The 16,383-nt window shown below is 38.1% G+C and overlaps 1 protein-coding gene across 1 annotated transcript in view; it reads right to left on the bottom strand.

Moving 5' to 3' along the window:
* Positions 1-16,383, bottom strand: part of KCNK2 (potassium two pore domain channel subfamily K member 2) — a 243,837-nt gene that overhangs the window by 175,199 nt on the left and 52,255 nt on the right. The window lies entirely within an intron of this gene.

Below are 16,383 nucleotides of genomic sequence, written 5' to 3'. Positions count from 1 at the left end.
GTTGTAAACCTTTCGCAAGGCTGTGGCCGTCTACGATTTGAAATGCCAAATTACTTTCTAAATTCCAGAATAGGTTCAGCCGGCTGTCTCCTTCTTTCTCCTGTTAAAAATGTCCTCCTTATTAGGAATTCCTTCCTGCTGGAATTGAAACATGTTTTTCTCGACTTCTGCTCTCAATAATAGTATAATCGGATGTCCTTTCTCAAATGTGAATGCTGACTTAAAACCCTTCTAGACTCTCTGGGTCACAGGTAATATGCTTCCTGATCTGGCTTCTCTTTTTCATTCCTGGTCCTCCTGGCTACTGTCATCTTCCCTCACACACCTTCCGCAGTCCTCTCCCCAATTTTACATGACTAAGACACTGCATCAGTAGGGTTCTCCAGAGAAACAGAACAGATAAGATGTTTTCGTGTGTATATAAATTTTATTTTAAGGAATTGACTCAACAAAACCACGGGGGCTGTAGAGTCCATCTGAAATCCCCAGGGTAGTTCTGGAAAATCCGGCAAGAGTTAATGCTTCAGTCTTGAATTTCTTTTCTGGGAAACCTCAGTGTTTGTTCATAAGACCTTCAACTGATTATATGTGCCCTACCCACATCATCAAGGGTGATCTTTCCTTAAAGTCCGACTGTAGATGTTAACCACATCTACAAAATACCTCCACAGCAACACCTAGGTCAGTGTCTTATTAGATAATTGGGTGCTATAGCCTAGCCAAGTTGACACATCAAACTAACCATCACAGGTATTATCTTCCAGATCCCCCAGCAGTTAAAAGTTTCTCGTAAATCCTTTCATTATTTGCTTCCCAGGACAACTTATGCTTCTATTTTTGCACTTGTCACATTGTGTTGTGCTTCTTTAAACTAGACTGTAAGCTCAGTTAGGGCATAAACCATGTCTTTCTGTTCCCCATAGTATCCACAGTAACCAGTGACTAGCGCTAAATACATGTTTGATAAACATCTGAATGAAAGTGAGATGGCAGACATCATTTATCTGGCCTCCTTCTAGATATTTGGAACTAGGTATCTTACATTTATAGGAAATGAGATAAATCCACCACTTACAGAATCATTTTCTACCCAATCACAGGCTTTTTGTTCTCTGAGTAAAATGATCCCAAACACTTTGAGTATTCTTTTTTTTTTCACTTTTCCCCTTTTGCTCGGTGATTCTCTTTTGTTCCATCTGGGTCTTTTGCAAATTTAGCCACACCTTGCTAAGCACTGGTCCTCTGTCCAACTGGCTAATACTTACTGAAGTGTGGGATTAACTCATAGTTTAAATATGCCTGTATGGTGCATCCCTTCCTCATGGGATGTAAGAACTCACCACCAATCCCAAATGCTGATCTGCCATTTTCCCTCCTTTTCTCTATCAAGTTATGTGCGGCAGTGGTCCTCCATGTTCCCCTTGCATTATTCTCACATTAGGCACACATATATGTAGAGGGCTGAGAGTAGGGGGCCACGGATTTACTTTACAGAGACATTAAAATAAGATTTGAAAAAGAAACAAAATTCCAAACTGTAGCATTAGCAGGAATCATTCCAACAAGCTAGCCTCAACCTCACAAATTATTCAAAAGAACCAAGAAACTAGTTCCCACACTGACTCTAGCCCTGCTTTCTACTGCAGCCGCCCACAGCCCCTTCAATTTAAAGACCCCTACCCCTTTAAGAGCCACCTTGCACTTACTCACTGTGTTTCAAGTAAGAGGGAAAAAAGGGGATAGACTAATTTGTGTATCGTTGCAACTGGAGAAACAAGGAAATGGGATGGTTTATCCTGTTTAATTTTATGTCTGCATTTCTCATACATATAAATCCCACCAAACTGTCATAGAAAAATAGATGGACTCTATTTCTTTCATGCTGCCAGACCCAGGCTACTCAACACACATTAACTTTATTTTAATGGACAGGAAAACCTGAAATATGTAATAAAAAGATTTAGCGCCCCCAAATTCTATACTCCCCTCCTTCCAGTGCTTTCAGAGTTGCTGTTATGCTCCAACCAGCAGCAAGAAATTTACAGGACTTCACTTTCATGTTCAGTTTCTTTTTTGACCGTGGCCTACTCATAGTTAAAACAAAAAGTAAACAAAAAAAGAGCATGCCACTGTCTTTTCCATAATTCCATTCACACCTAGAATTTTGGAGTTAAGGTGACTTCTGTGGGTATCCTAACTCTGCCATTTGTGAACAATGTTGAGTTTGAGGGAGTCCCTTTGTCTCTCTGACCATCACTTTCATCGTCTGCAAAACAGGGATACTACACTGAACCCACAAGAGATTGTTGTAAGAATTAAACACATATGTGTTTAACGTTGTAGGTCCTCAAAAGAATTTCATTCTCTCTTGTGCTTGACCTAACCCAACGAACCAGGGGGCTCCCAGCCTAGCAAGACCACCAACAAATTCCAACTCTATAATAAATCTTGGCATTTATTTAATCTTCTGGATAACACAATTGCACAGGTCTAAGATGAGGAAGAATGGATCACTTTTGTCAAATACCTATTGAGTGCCTACCCAGTACCAAACAGGAGCTCTGTGGATATAGCAAGGTTGCTGCCTTCATTAAGCTTATGGTCTAGAGAGGGAAGGTGCTAAACAAACCTAAAATTAAAATTCTAATCAATGCAATAAGTAGAAGGTACAGATTACAAGAGTATATAACGTTGGAGGGTCCGGCAGGCCTGTCAAAAGAAGTGACATTACAGTTGAGCCCTGAAGATGAGCGTGGGTGGAGAGGAAGAGGCATAATGTAAGGAAAGAGCTTCCTCGGGCGAAGGAAGAACGTGTGGCAGGAAGAAGTTTGGAGAATTTGGGGAGCTCAGAGAGTGAGGAGTGGTGATAGACAGTGATCAAGCTAGAAAGGCAGGCAGAGACCAGGTCATAAGGCCTTGGATTTAGTTAATGGGACTTTGATGAATTTTCAGCAGAGCACTAACTTCATCAGATGACATTTAAAAGAAATCACTCTGGTTGCTACATGGAGAACAGACAGAAGGTGAACACAAATGAAAGCACGTTTAGATGCTATTGCTTTAGTCCAGGTGAGAGATTCATGGTGACTTGTATGGGAGTGGAAGAGAGGATATGAGAGGTGGGAGCAGTAGATCATCAGGCCTCTGTGATCCACCGGGTATGGGGAGTGAATGCTGAGGGAGAGGGTGGGCATTTTCCAAGAGGTTCTAGTTCATGTAAACTTAGAGAAGACAACAGCATAGGCAGTACTTCAGTGAAATGCCTGCCTGATGTGGTCCCTCCAGGGACACTTACCTTCCCCCGTTATGGCTGTTATGGCTCTTGTGGGACTCATCCCTGATTGTCGGTGTCATGTGTGTCCTGGGTCTCAGCCAACACAGTCATGATTCCTCAGCCTTTCAACTGGTTCAGGCACAGGGCTGTGACCCACTCAGCTGACAGAACTTATGCCAGGGTTTCTGAGGAAAGAGACTTTCATGCTACATCACTGATCTTGAACCTGAAAGTCTTGGAGACTATTATGACAATGAGAAAAGAAGCTACCTTAGAATGGAGCCAGTACAGAGCAAATAGAACCAAAATGACCAGTTCTTTGTGACTACATTTTATCAATCACCTGTATCAAACTACACCATAAGCCATACAAATTTTCTTTTTGTATAAGCCAAATTTGTCTTGAGATTTCTGATACTAGAAAGTCCTAATCAAAACATTACAAAGCAAGGAACTAGAGAAAGTGAGAAATGATTTACCTGTATGGGGTCTCTAGGTTGACCTCCAATGATTCCTGCCACCTGGTATTCATGCCCTGTGTTATGAAACCCTCCAGCCCCCTTGAATGTGAGCTGCTAATGAACAGAATACATTGCAAGCAATGGGATGTCCCTTCCAAGGTTAGGCTTCCCTCTTGTGTGTACTCTCTCACTCTCTCTTGGATCTCTCACTCTGGTGGCAGCCAGCTGCCATGTCATAAGGCAGCCTTGAGGAGAGGCCCAGCTGAACCTGGAAGTGGATCACCTGAGGTCTTCTAACAGCCATGTAAGTGAGCTTGGAGGCTTCCTTCCCCATTCTAGCCATGAGATCACTAGAGTCCTAGATAACAGCTTGAGTGCGGCCTCTTGAGAGACCCTGAGCCAAAACCACCCAAGTAAGTTCCTTCCAAATTCTTGAGCCTCAAAAACTGTGAAATCACCTGGAGGAAAACAGAGGCAGAACACTCTCTGACATAAATCATAGCAGTATTTTTTTGGATCCATCTCCTAGAGTAATGGAAATAAAAATAAACAAATGGTACCTAATTAAACTTAAAAGCTTTTGAATAACAAAGGAAACCATAAACAAAATGAAAAAACCACCTGCAGAATGGGAGAAAATATTTGCAAAACAATGCGACCAACAAGGGATTAATTTCCAAAATATACAGACAGCTCATACAACTCAATATCAAAAAAACAAACAACCCAATCAAAAAATGGGTGGAAGACCTAAATAGACATTTCTCCAGGGAAGACATACAGATGGCCAACAAACACATGAAAAGATGCTCAACATCGTTAATTATTAGAGAAATGCAAATCAAAACTACAATGAGGGATCACCTCACTCTGGTCAGCATGGCCATCATCAAAAGTCTACAAATAATAAATGCTGGAGAGGGTGTGCAGAAAAGGGAACCCTCCTGCACTGTTCCCAGGAATATAAACTGGTACAGCCACTGTGGAGAACAGTATGAAGGGTCCTTAAAAGATTAAAATAGAGCTACCATATGATCCAGCAATCCCATTCCTGGGCATATATCCGGAAAAGATGAAAACTCTAATTTGAAAAACTACATACACCCCAGTGTTCACTGCAGTAGCCAAGCTAGAGAAGCAACTTAAATGTCCCTGAACAGATGAATGGATAGAGAAAATGTGGTGTGTATATACACAATGGAATACTACTCAGCCGTAAAAAAGAGTGAAATAACGCCATTTGCAGCAACATGGATGGACTTAGAGGTTATCATACTAAGTGAAGTAAGTCAGAGAAAGACAAGTATCATACGATATCACTTATATATGGAATCTAAAAAAAGTGATACAAATGAATTTATTTATATAATAGAAATAGACTCACAGACATAGAAAGCAAATTTATGGTTACCAAAGGGGAAAGGTGAGGAGGAATAAATTAGGAGTTTGGGATTAACAGATACACACTACTATATATAAAATGATAAACAACAAGGACCTACTCCATAGCACAGGGAACTATATTCAATATCTTGTAATAACCTGTAATAGAAAAGAATCTGAAAATAACTGAATCACTTTGCTGTATGCCTGGAACTAATGCAACATTGTAAATCAACTGTACTTCAATTTAAAAAAATTAAAAAAAACCTGTGAGACCAAAAATGTTTCTTGTTTTCGGGTGCTAAGTTTTGGGGTAATTTGCTGTGCAGCAATAGATAGTAATACAACCTCTAAGAGTTAAATTCCAAGTAAGCTTATAAAGTGTCAGTCAGACCTGAGTTATGCAAGTTACTTTAAGAAGGCAATTCCTCAAAGGCCAAAATGCATTCATTTTGAAGTATTCATAAGCCTAAAATTAGAATATGTCAATCAGAAGGGAAGTTGGACATCATTAGAAGAATAGCAAAGGAAGCAAAGAGTAGGTGTTAGAAGTGCCCATACAAGCACCGTCTCAAGCAGTAGGTCTCAAGCTTGAGTGTGCATCAGAATTGTGTGGAGTGCTTACAGGACACAGATTGTTGAGCCCGGTGCCAGAGTTTCTGAGGCATTATGGCTGGGGTGAGGCCTAAGAACTGGCATGAATAACAAGTTCCCAGGTGATGCTAATGCTACTAGTCCAGGGAGCACACTTTACGAATCCTGGAGGAAAAGCAGAATTTGGGTTCACTCTGCTCTGATAGCTCATAATCACAGAGGCGGTTTTTGCAGTGGTAAGAGATTGGGCTAGATGACAACTCAGGCCCTCTGCCACCGTGGCTGGCAATCACAGCAGGCACTGGTACATATCACCATTCACTCTCGCTATTAAGCACCTTCTGTGTATCAGAAAGGCATTTTTCTAGCATTTTGGGATACACAGTAGCAAAGAAGACACACCAAATCTTTGCAATCATGGAGTTAAAATAAGGAAAGAATGACACTAGTAAAACCATGTACATGTCTATTTGTAAAACATCATTGAGTTATTGAGGAGGTTTCAGATTAAAGTACCTCACCCTGAAAAATTTTTTTAAATGTCATTTTTTCATAAAACTTTGCAAAATCAAGAGGTTAATTTTGTGAAAATTAAAGTCACTCTAAAATATACAACACTCAGCAATATCTTTTTTAATGGCTTTATATATTTGCTTACTTTAAATTAAACACATACACAAAAATATGAAGAAAGGTAAGATTTTTAAATGTAAATAAGAATCTCTTTTATAATGGTAATTCTTAGTCCCATGTGACTTCTTTTCAGTTTTAAAAATTTATGTAAGTCAAAACACCCAACTTTTGCATATAAACATCAGTTCTTTAATCAGTGTACACTTAAGTGTTAATTACTAAAGTAAGCTAATATTCATATATAATTTTGCTCAACAGGGAATAAGATTGACTAAGGATGTTGTAAAGTAAAGAAATCCTTATAAAATGGTACTCTGTTATAATAGATTAAATTCAGAAAACATTAGCATTTACTTAGTTTACAAAGAGGAAATTCTACTCCAGATTTTCTTTCTCCTTTCAAAGTTGAGTATCATAAACTATCACTAGGAAATGAACATTTTGTTAATATATATCTAGACTAACAATGAATTCATTAGATAATTGTTTAAGTCTGACAGTATTAGGCAAACAAATTATATCAAATGTGATGCTTTTTATTAAAATCAGGCATAAAATCCAGAGAGAACTAGAATTAAAATTTTTATTGATGGCTTTCATTACCTCCTGAATTTCCAGCACATCCAGTACTTTATTTAAAACTTATATTTGTTGTGAAGGTTTGCCAATCCAGCATTTTGCCTTCACCTGAGACTACAAATTCTGACACCAATGAAGAACAAATCAATTCAATTTCTCTTCTAAAATTAAGTCACAAGATATAAAGGCAATAAAAAAGCAAATGGAGAATGTGAGGATTTGGAATCTCCTAAAGATATTTGTTAATGTGTTCAATAACCAAAGATCTTAATTTCACCATTTATGTATAGAATCTAGCTTTCTCTCATACCTTTTTGTGTCTATGATTACATGAGCACATACAAGCCTCGCTCAAGGCCATCTACTAAGTTTATGGAAGAATTGAGATTAAAAACACATGCATCACCCAAGGCATGTTTGTTCTATAAGAAAGCGCTAAAACAAAGAAGAAAGCAGCTTTTGGTAGAATTTTTTAAATTGTTAAGATGATTGTGTGATCTCTCCAAATTCTACAAAGTGATCAAGGCGAGAACACTGCCACCGCCACCACCCGTCCCCAGGACCTTCACCAGTGGCCTCAACTCCACTGATCTCTGATCCATTCTCCATACTGCAGCCAGATGAAGTTTTTAAAATAAAATCTGGTTAAACTGAAGCCCTGATTAAAAGCATACATGAACTTCCCACTGCCTTCACCATAGAGACTAATAGGCTAAGGGCATTCTCAGGGCCTCAAAAATCCTTGCCCTGTGAATAATAACAGTAACAATAAGAAGAGGAATCATAACAATAGGTAACATCTAATGAGGCATTTGCACCAGCCCTTCGTTCAAGACCATTTCATTTACTACTTCGTTTACTTCTCATAACAACCATATGAGGTTATTATCCTCAGAGAAGTTAAAGTAACTTCCCCAAAGTAACATAGCTGGTAAATCAATACAACTACTATATAGGGCCCAGCTCACCAGCTTTTCTTCTCATTTCCGGTTTCTTGAGTATCCCCTACTCCTTCTTTCCTTAGAGCCTTAACACATACCAGTCCTTCTAGCCTAGACTGTGCCTGTTTCCCTCACTACTAGAAAATAACATACTATTTCTCTAGACCTCAGCTAAAGCATACCTTCCTCAGAAAATGCTCCATCACCTCCTAACAAGATCAGCCCACCACCCCAACATATACACTCTCATAGCACTCTGTACTCCCCCTCATTGTCCTGGTCACAAGTGTTATAAAACTACTTCTTCAGATTATTATTTAGTCACTGCCTATATTAGTTTTCTAGGGCTGCCATGATAATGTTCCAAACACTCGGGTGGCTAAGAACACCAGAAATTTTGATCTCAGTTCTTGAGGCTAGAAATCAGAAATCAAGGTGTCAGCAGGGCCATGCCCCCTCTGACAGAACTAGGGGAGAATCCTTCCTTGCTGCTTCTAGCTTCTGGTATTTGCCGGTGATCCTTGGCATTCCCCGGCTTGTGTATACATCACCAATCCCATGGCCATCTTCTCCTTGTATGTCTTCACATTGTTTTCCTTGTTTGTGTCTGTCTCTCTGTCCCAATTTCTCATTTTTTTAAAGGACACTTGTCATACTGGATTAGGGCCCATCCTAACAACCTCATTTCAACTTAATTACCTCTGTAAAGACCCCTTTTCCCAATAATGTCGCATTCTCAGGTACTGGGGTTAGGACTTCAATATACCTTTTGGTGGCGACACAATTCAACCCATAACATTGCCTATGAGACTAAAACAAGTTCCAAGAGAGAAGGGATCTTGTCATCTTATTCCTTAGCACAATATCTTACATATGATAGGCACAAAAATCAATACTGATTAAATGAATGAAAGCCCATTATTAAGAAGTATTATTGAAAGAATCCTGCAGTTAATTAGGGCTCAGAATCGCTATGCCTATAGCATCAGGCAGGAACATACATGCACGAAGTGGGTCTAGTGAACCAGTGAACTGGAGGAGATATTCTAGTCATCTTTAGTTGATTATTGCCGTGAAGGAACATAGATCCAATGTGTTAGAGCTTCCAATTTTCCAAGAGAAGTCAGATATCCAAATTGTTTTAGAAGAAACCTTTCAATTTCAAAATGGGGGCCACTAAATCAATTTTCAAAAATAAACGGTGATAATGGCAAATAAAACATATCTGTAGGCTGCACATGGTCCTGAGGCTCTCTGATTTCAGCCTCTGGGTTCAGGTAACATTAGATGCCCTGTGAGGTCATATCTGCAATGAAATGCAATGATTCCATTTTCTAGGCTATGGTAAGTGTTGAAACACCTCACTTCAATTGTAGTCATGTGGGGCTGGCACTAGGATAAGGCTAGTGAAGCACTCCCCTAGGGCACAAAATTTAAAGGGGCATCAAAAACACAGCTAAATAATATTTTAATACAGTAGTTTTTAAAATCAATGTGAAAAATTCATGATGAACAAAATGTTCAAAATTTTAAATAAGGAGGATCCAACCCTGCATTGGCACAAGTTGGCCTCACTGGCCCCACCCTAGTCCTGACTCTGCTGCCTTGTTTCACTGATACTTACCCTCCCTGCTAGATCACACATGGGAATTCTCTTCTGTTGCATAAGCTCCCCTTTCCTGGAGCTCCAGGTACTATGCTATATTATAGAAGAAGCAACCCCTCACTCACCCAAAATTCTGTGCCCAAACATGCATTACTGCACTGTACTGCACATAAGATGAAGTAACTTACACTTCCTGTGGATTCTCAAGTTTATCTCCCTCCTTTGAAAGAATGTATCTTGAACGCTGTTGTTTCTTCTCCTCTGAGATGGTGTAACTCACTTCTGATGAAATTTCCTTAATTATACTTTTCTCTCAGGTTTCAAGCTTAATATCTGTTTACTTCTGCCACATGGCTAGATGCTTCAGATGGGCATCTGGCTCTAGCCCTACAACAGCTTGCTAGTGGAGTCCAACAGATGCAGGTTAGTTACCATGGAATGTTCTTATGTTGGTTCAGCTTTCAGCTTGGAAATCACATCTGAAATGTTTTAAAGCTAGACAATACAGAGAGCACCGTGACCTTTCCTAAGCAGCCACTCAAAATACAGACCTTCTCATCCATCATCACCACAAACCCCTCCATGAGATAATTAATGTGCACAATTGGGTAATAAATTAGGGCAAAATGTTAATTCAGGGTTGTCACAATCTCTATAAAGCTTTTCTCAAACCTTGAGAGTCACATGTCAACATCACACCAGGACTAACACAGCCAATTATGCAAATATATTTATGAGCTGTCAAAGCATCCACTGGGAAAACAGTTGGAACCAGCATAGAAACTTCACTACTACATAATCCCTGTAACTATAATTTGAATAAGAACAAGATATGATGAAGTCCCAAGTTCCTGTGAAATCTGGGTCTTTAGATATTAGAAAATAAAAAATATAGTTAGACAATTAATTTAATTTGATCAGGACAGTTGTCTGATCATATACCCTGACTATTCTCCTCTGTGAAACCTTCCCTGTTCTTTACCTCTGATAAATTTGATCACAATTGCCTATGGATCCTTATATAAATTCATAGCACCGCTTACTCTTGTGTATACATTTGTCTCTATGTCCTGCTTTCTCTACTAAAGGCTCTCTGAAGACAACTATCTCATCTGAATTCTTTTTGATTTCTTAGAACACACAGTAGGTATGCAAATGTTTTTTGGATCGGTATGAATAAAAGACCACCACCATCCCAACACACACAAAATCACCACCTCTCATGACTTTCAAAGAAGGATTTCATAACTGTGACATTTATCATCAAAAAGCATTTAATTCACATGAAGGTATTTTCAGTACATTGAAAGTCACTGTATTTCTTCCATGTCCTTTATTATCCCATATAATTCTATTATCACACAGATTCACATGAAGGTCAGCATAGTCACTGGTAAAGACTGTGAGCTGCCTAGTTTCAAATCCAGGCCCAGCCACTTATTAGCCGTGCCTTATTTCCTCATCTGTGAAATGGGGGTGAAAAGTAGTCATCCTCAACTTGTTAATGAGACCTAAAAGAGTTAATGCTTGAAAAGTATTTAGAACAGTGCCCTAAATAGAGTAAGAACTCAGTAAACAATGATCGCTATTAATAGTATTATTCCCAGTGATAGCACTAAATCATGGAGAGAGGGAAAGAAGATGGATCTGAGGTAAGAAGTGAAACAAAAAGGAAGAGGTCGTTAATCTTCTGGGGCTTGGCCAGCAAACACCTGGAAGCTGGCTTTTAGGAACCAAATGAGCAATTGGGATTCAGAAAGGAAAAGACAGCTGCAAAAGATGGAGTCAAATTCCAGCACTTCTGTTCTAGAAAGAAGAGAACTCTGCAACTCAGGCAGCTTCTTCCCAGGCAGGAAGCCTTTCCCCTTCCACCTGATGGGAGGGAAGTCCGTACCAGGATGTGGCCAACAAAGGTGGATAAGTGAGATCCAGTTGGATTAGGAAGGGAATAGTAGGTGGGTTCACAAGGCTGTACTGGGAGCCCAGAAACAGACTTAAAGGTCTCTTCTCATCGTTATAGATGTGGTGTTGCCACTTTCTTTATCATGCACATACTCAGATCTCCCTTTGGCTATGGCCCCAACGTTTTGGACTGTTGCTATCTGAAACTAGCCCTTAAATTGTGTTGACTTTACTTTCTATCTCCTTAGCAACTATGATTGCTTTAAATGCTTCCAGGTTTGCTTGATTTTTTTTTCCCTTTCATTGTTATCAATGTTGTTTTCTGGACACAGATAAAACTCTTCTTTTCCACAAACAGGTTTTTGGTTCAGGTACAGCTTTTGGAACCCCAAGTTGTTTGGTTGCTAAGGGGACCAATGTATGCAAATAACATATAAATACAATAAGGGTCCTGGGAATGGAGTTTGCTGTTGAGCCAACAGGTGTCATGTGTATTTAATCCTGTGACTCAGATATTGTACCTGTTCCCTCTTTGCAAATTTATCAGGGATCTCTCTTATTTTTCTCACCCTGGTATCATGTTATGCTCATTTTAATTAAAATTGAGATGTCAAATATTTACTGTTCTATTTTTAACAATTTTTGATGAAAATCTGTTAGTCACCAAGCACAGCTATGAATAGAACAAACTCCTTTTTTCCTGTTTTTATATCTACCCCAACAGTAGAATGCTGTTTTGTGGTAGTTTTTCTTTGGATGAAAGTTGGGTAGAAAAAACTTTATTGTTTTCCATTAATATTTTCTCAAGAAGGGGAACCAATAGTGCGCTGTTCAGATTCCAAAATGCCTTGCCAACCTTCTTGGTAATTAACTATAGTGTTTCCTTTGCCTGAAGTGATGGATGTCATTTGCACCATCTTCATATGTGGCATTACATTCTTCATATACTGTATCCACATATTTGGGGCAATATAGATTTTAACTCCCCATGTCTTTCCTGCTACCCTTGACCCTGAATTCTGAGTTTAGGGTAAGTACTCTTTTACTATGCTCCTATAACATACAGTAGGCATTCAATAAAAATTGAACCATTGTTACTGTTTATATAGGGTTATACTTAAAGCTCTAGGGATTGGGTGATAAAAATACAAAAACCTCTCTGTAGAGATTTATCTAGCTAGGAAAACAACATTTCCATGAAAAAAAATGAATCATAAAGACAGACCTAGAAGGGAATACAAAGGAAACATCTGCTAAGGTACATAATAAATATTTATTTAAATATTGGCTTGGCCAAAAAGTTCGTTCAGGTTTTCCATAAGATGTTATGGAAAAACCTGAACGAACTTTTTGGCCAGCCCAATAAATTACATGGGAGCATATGCCAGTTATAGTTGAGGACCTCTCTTTGAGAATATTTTGTTAGCAATCCATTTGAAATATTAAATATGAAAATAATTTATTTTAAAATTCAATTTGTAATGATTTTTTTTTTGTCATTAACCTGGCCTAGATTTTCTCAACGTTCAGCTAGTAAAGTCATCTCAGAGTCAGTCATTCCATTTAGAAACCATTATGCATAACATGATTGTGATTACCACAGATTATTGTGGGTATTTATTACATCTCTCTTTCTCCCTTGCCAGTGAGTTCCTTAGGGTAGGGACTGAGTCATCCTCATGTCACCCTCCCTAATGCCTAAAAGATAGTAGATTCTCAATAAAGGCTTGTTAAAATGAACTCAAGTACTTCAGCAACCTCAGAGACATTTTATTTATAAAAATTTTGCAAATTTTTAAGTATTAAATATTCTAAGAGAACCTAAAATAGCATAAACCTGGATTTTAAAAGTACTAACATTCTGCCATATATCCTTCCGATATATTTTTCTCCTTTTTTGAAGAAAAACAGATTACAACCACAGTCCCAATTCACCCCAGCCCACCTTGTTCCTTTCTTCTTCCCTTAAAATAACTACCTTCCTGGAGTTGGTGCTCATCCTTTTTGTGACTGTAAATGTATCCTTCTCATGTGCCTACGTAGCCATAAAAATATAAAGTATTTTAAAATTTACATAATTGGTATCATATTAAATGAATTCTTTTCAACTGGCTTTTTTTTTTCCATTTAAAACTTACATTGACAAGATTTATCCATGTTGAGATATGCAGAGCTTTTTCAGAATTATCCATTTTCCCTGATCAAATTTAGAGTAAAATTCTTTATCATTTAAAATCTAATATTTGCCTTAGGTTATAAAAATGAAAGAAAGTCTTATGAATATGAAGCAAAGAGTCTCTTTGATGTCTTTTCACTCTGTCCAACTACCTTGGCCAGCCCTCTCTACTGACTGCTTTATCAAAGCAAAAAATCCTGAGTTAAGAGCCAGGGATTAGAAATAATAAGCAAGACATGAACTGTGCACACTGACCCAAAGATCCACTCCAAAAACCGCCCAGCAGTCACCAAATTCATACCCAGTTTAGAGCACTGGCAAGAAAAGGAGGTGGGGATTCCTCTTTTGAAATTTCAGAAGAGATATCTTTCTTTCCTTTCCTCTCAATTTTTCTTTCAAAGACATTTAACTTATTAATAGCCAGACATGGCTATTAACTCAGGACATGGGTTGCTAATGCAAGTTGTCCAAATTTTCCCATCAAATAAGGATGTATAGAGTTCATGAAAACAAAGCAGGGGCTTAGAAGAAGAGACTTGCTAGTTAATTACATGCACTATTTCCTAAAAGCATTTTCTAGACAAAGTCTCTTTTATCATTTGGCTCCTGGGTACTTAATTCTCATTTAATATGAAACTGAAACATTGAGTCATAATTTACCTCTAGTCAATAACCAGATGACTACTGCTAAGGAAAGAACTTTAGTTTTGAGGTCCTAAATGTTCCTATAAATATATTTAATATATCTCAATTCATGAATTAGATACTTGAGTTCATTTCTCACTTTTCATTCTTTTTTTTCTCCTAAAAATCTAGCTATGACTAAGGACCAATAAAAAGTCTTTTGGAAAAAACTTAAAGGACACACTAAGTTTCTGTGTAACTTCTGGTTCATAGGTATGTGTACTTGAAGATACCCAAGTACAAAATCCAAACTTTGAAGACAGATAAAATAGATGGCAGCCCCTGGCTTTGTAAGAGGATTTATCTGAGTGCCTCTTCAAATTAGAGTACCTCTAAAAATCTTGTTCTATTTTCAAAGTTCTGTTTACACAAAATTTTTAAAATACTTGCTCAAAGCATTAGATAAATCTCTAGGGGTAAGAATGCAAAGCCTTGATAATATAATGTCTAATCCCCCAATTTAAAACTACTTTAAATAAGTGGTATATTGCAATACCTGCAAATTTGTAATCCTTTATCACCTTTCATTTCCAAAGTTTCCCCACATCAAATAATAACCTAATCTGTTTGATAAAACACAGCTAATATTTAAACACTGAACCACAATACTGACAACCCACAAAACACAATAAATAAAGAGGGTATATGGGGGGAGGAGCAATAGCAGAAAGAGGAAGATAGAACTTTTCTATTTGAAATTGCAAAGGAATTTAAATATAAGTAATACAATTACCAGAGATGGACTTCAGTCTGAACTCTTGAATATTAAACAACCCTGCCCCCAATGAAGCTTGGCCTTGATGTTTAAGAAAAGCAAAGTGGCCTCTGTTTTCCAGCTCCTAGAAGACCAGACTCAGCAGTAGTTTTTTGGGTTTTTTTTAACATCTTTATTGGAGTATAATTGCTTTACAATGGTGTGTTAGTTTCTGCTTTACAACAAAGTGAATCAGTTATACATATACATATGTTTCCATATCTCTTCCCTCTTGCATCTCCCTCCCTCCCACCCTCCCTATCCCACCCCTCTAGGTGGTCACAAAGCACCGAGCTGATCTCCCTGTTCAGCAGTAGTTTTGTTCTTCTTCCCTGACCCAAGTTCCAGTTGTACCTAGAGCAAGCCATGGCTTTCCCAGTTACCTGCATCCGTTTTTGGAGCAGCTCAGTATCTGAGCAGTGAGGTCCCTAGAAGATAGTGAGCAAGCCCAAGCCTGTTGGAATCACCCAGGGAAGCAAACACTGTTCTAGACATTGGATTCTGCAGCCTCATCACCAAGGTGATGCAGCCAAACGTACTGTGTCTAGGACTTGGGTAGTTTCTGAATTTTCTGAACTATGTGAAATCCAGTTATTTATTTTCTTTGTTTGGATCCATCCATATTAAATACATAAGCTTTTAAAAATGTAAATTTGACACTTTTTGTCTCATTTATCAGGATAGTTCAGGTATTTTCAGATAAATGTGGTATTTTAACTCTAATGATTCATGTAGAATCTCATTTCTCTAATTCTCTTTGCATGAGCACATGTGAATCTACACAGCTTACTTACATTACCAAAAAAAAACGCTTAATAACATGATAGATAGATAATAGATGATAGATAGATGATAGAAAGATAGATAGATAGATAATAGACGATAGATAGATAGATAGATAGATAATAGATGATAGATGATAGATAGAAAGATAGATAGATAATAGATAATAGATGATAGATGATAGATAGATAGATAGATAGATGATAGATAGATAGATAGATAACAATGATTTTTTTTTTCTCAGTCATGTTACCCCCACATCATGTTACTTTTCCTACTTTAGAACTCTGCTCAAAGGGACTTATCCATAAAACCTCCCTAGATATATTCTATGGGGCTCCTGCCACTCTGGTTACATTTAAATTCTTACTTTTACAGATCAAACCAGCTGTTAATTTTGCTTTTCCTCTGAAAATATTGTGAAGGGAGGATTTTTCTAGTGGCTCTGTTTCTTTGTGTTCTTTCTCCATTTCCACATGGCACCCTGTCCCCCAGGTTCCTAATGCATCCCAGGACCCTCAGTTATGATACTCCATTAGGGAAATGAAGGCTAGTATACCATTATGTATGTTTCCTCTACTCTCTTCCCAATCAAAAGAGACATGTTCTGCAC

The sequence above is a fragment of the Delphinapterus leucas genome, chromosome 1 (genome assembly GCF_059928025.1).
Source record: "Delphinapterus leucas isolate spDelLeu-1000000601 "Yukka" chromosome 1, BTC_Dleu_Yukka2, whole genome shotgun sequence".
Lineage (NCBI taxonomy): Eukaryota > Metazoa > Chordata > Mammalia > Artiodactyla > Monodontidae > Delphinapterus > Delphinapterus leucas.
The sequence above is the reverse complement of the archived record's forward strand: the minus strand, read 5'-3'. Positions and strand labels throughout refer to the sequence as shown.